Below are 3248 nucleotides of genomic sequence, written 5' to 3'. Positions count from 1 at the left end.
GAGGAGGTGGCCAGAGTATCACGGCACTTCATACCCACGGAGAGGAGGTGGCCAGAGTATCACGGCACTTCATACCCACGGAGAGGAGGTGGCCATAGTTTTCCAGCATCACATCTGTATACAGAGCTTTCTGCTCAGAGGCCAGGCGCTGCCACTCCTCCTGACTGAAGTCCACAGTCACGTCTCTAAACGACACAGATCCCTGCAGTGCAGAATTTGGAGGGGTGACTGACATAGCATAATTACAAACTTCTGGTGTGTGTGTGTATGTATGCATGTATTTATTTATTTAATTTACATCAGTACACTGTAGATATCACACCAAAAAAGGGCATCTGATCCCATTACAGATGGTTATGAGCCACCATGTGGTTGCTGGGACCTCTGGAAGAGCAGCCAGTGCTCTTAACCACTGAGCCATCTCTCCAACCCTTGGTTTTTATTTATTTGTTTGTTTGTTTGTTAGTTTTTGAGACAGGGTTTCTCGGCATATCTCTGGCTGTCCTGGAAATTGCTGTGTAGATCAGACTAGTCTCAAACTCAGGAGATCTGTCTGCCTTGCTCCTGAGTGATGGAATTAAAGACTTTGTGCCATCACATCCAGCTGGGAAATATTCTTTTTCAAACATTTTCTTTAGATTTATTTATTATGTGTTTGAGTGTTTTGCTTGCATGTATGCCTGTGCATCACACACATGCCTGGTGTCCTTGAAGGTTAGAAGATGGTGTCAGGTTCCCTAGAACTGGAATTCTAGACAGTTGTAAGATACCATGTGGGGTCTAGGAATTGAACCTGGGACCTCCGGAAGAGCAACAAGGGCTTGAGCATCTCTAGGCCAGGAACTATTCTTGTCCTGGTTTGTGAGTCATAAAATTGTAAAAGAATGACTACATTTTCTTCTTGTTTTGATTTAAACGGTAACTTACTAGGCTCCCGCAATGGCTCTCGGGGTAAAGGCACTTGTTGCCAAATCTGATGACGGGAATTCAATCTCTGGAACCCACATGGCAAAAGCGAAGAACCAACTCCTGTAATTGTCCTGACATCCACACACATGCATGTTCACACACATACATACACAGGTTAACATAAGAAAAAAAGAGAAAATGTAGTTAATCTATGACTTAGTGTCAAGTTGCTCTATGCTCACAACATGCACCTGGATTATTAGGGAACAAAATCTAGTGCCGTTCCTGATCAAGACCGTGCACTCTCTGGGCAGGAACATGGAGGGGTATATAGGAGTACACACATCAAGCGTGGTGTCTTACAAAACAGAGATAAAGTCTCTGGCTTCACCAACGATGTAAATTAGATAAATCTTCTCCTTCAAAATTAATGGTTCCATCAGGCTCTCGTGGCATGAGTCTACTTGCAAGGGTGAATCGGGACAGTCACAAGTTTGAGGCCTGCCTGAGCCAGAGTGAATTCATACCCAGCTTGAGCAACTTAGTGAGACAGTCCTCAAAATAAGAAGTATGGTGGGGGTTTATTAACTATCAATAAAAGAGTAAACCACCCACGAATATGCACTGAGCTAATCTGTAAGATCTGGACAGAACACATAATCAACAACTAAAGGAAGGTACAGGAAAGCAACTCAATCAGGAAGAAAACACTGCTGGAAGGGCAACAACGACAGTAAGAACGGCCCATTTCCTAACTTTTTGTCTGAAGGTTTCTGAAACCCTATAGTTCTCAACTCAGAAAACAGCTTACTCCTACAGGGGAAAGGGCTGGCATAATTCTAGGCCTGCCAGGACTGCACAGTGATACTCTGTCTCAAACAGCAACAAGAACTCTAAAATGTATAAAGATTAATTTTCTGAGTGAAACCGAAAGGTCCAATCTCTGAGAAGAGAGAATTGTGACTACACCTCAGTTCAGTACAGCAGCCTGTGTATATACATTTACTTCTGAGTCCAAATACAAAATTAGAACAGTTTTTGTGGGACTGAAGAGATGGCTCAGTGGTTAAGAACACAGGGTGTTCCTCCAGAGGACCCAGGTTCAATTCCCAGCACCCATGTGGCCGTTCACATCTGTCTGTAACTCCATTTCCAGAGGATTTGAAACCTCACAGCAAAGCACATCAAATAAAAATTAAATAAATTATTTAAAAAACAAAACAAAAACCACAATTTTTGTTTTGCTGACAGGGTTTCACTACGTAGCTTTGGTTGGCCCAAACTCAGAGATCCACCTGCCTTTGCCTCCCAAGTGCTGGAATTAAAGACATGGGACACCATGCCTGGCTGGAACACATTTTTAAAAGAGGAAAGATGTAATACCCTTAGTATCCTAGGAAAGATGTTACTGGAAGACCACAAGCTTTCAGAAGCTGTTGTGTGCAGAACTGAAGGAGCACACAGAAGAAACAGGACTCCTGGTTCCTGGCCTCTATGCATGGGACAGAGTGTTCTTGGCTCTTTCTAGTAACATTCTATCAACCTCACCTTAATCTTTACTCAGGGATGCAGATAAGGCCAAAGGTTTGGATATTTAAAAAAAATTATTCCTCTGCATGTAGAGTAAGGGGTGTCCATGTGTGTGGGTGCATCTGTGGGGTCAACTTGCATGTGTCAGTTTTTCCCTACCATGTATGTCCTGGCTTCAAACTCTTGGTCACAGCTTTGCGGAGAGTGCCTTAACATGATGAGTTCAATTATCAGCTTACAGTGCCCAGGCTGGCCTCAAACGTGCTATGTAACCAAGGGTGACCTCAAACTTGTCATACTCCTTCTCTCCCTCCTGGAAGTATGTACACCACCCGTGGTGCTGGGAACAGACTTAGCGCTTCCATGCATGCTAGACAGGGACTAACTCAGCTGGATTCTAGCACCGCATCAGTTTATAATTTATACATGGCAGGTTCACATGTTATGTTTCACTGGCACAAACAAATGTGTTTGGGCCAGCACAGCTTCTGGGGGAGACTAAAGGGAGACAAACTTCCTGTAGGTAAAGAGTGAGGGGGAGATTTAAGACAAAAAGAGGAAAATACCCAAATATCCTCAAGAAACAAACCAGGGGCTGGCACGCAGCACAAGCCCAGGGTTATAATCCCTACCCTTCAAAAACTGTGTGTGTGTGTGTGTGTGTGTGTGTGTGTGTGAGAGAGAGAGAGAGAGAGAGAGAGAGAGAGAGAGAGAGAGAGAGAGAGGGAGAGGGAGAGGGAGAATGAGAGAGGGAGGGAGGCAGGGAGGCAGGGAGGGAGGGAGAGGGAGGAGAGAGCTGACAGGGTAGA

This window comes from Mus caroli, chromosome 7, assembly GCF_900094665.2.
Source record: "Mus caroli chromosome 7, CAROLI_EIJ_v1.1, whole genome shotgun sequence".
Classification (NCBI taxonomy): Eukaryota; Metazoa; Chordata; class Mammalia; order Rodentia; family Muridae; genus Mus; species Mus caroli.
Note: the sequence above shows the minus strand (reverse complement) of the source record.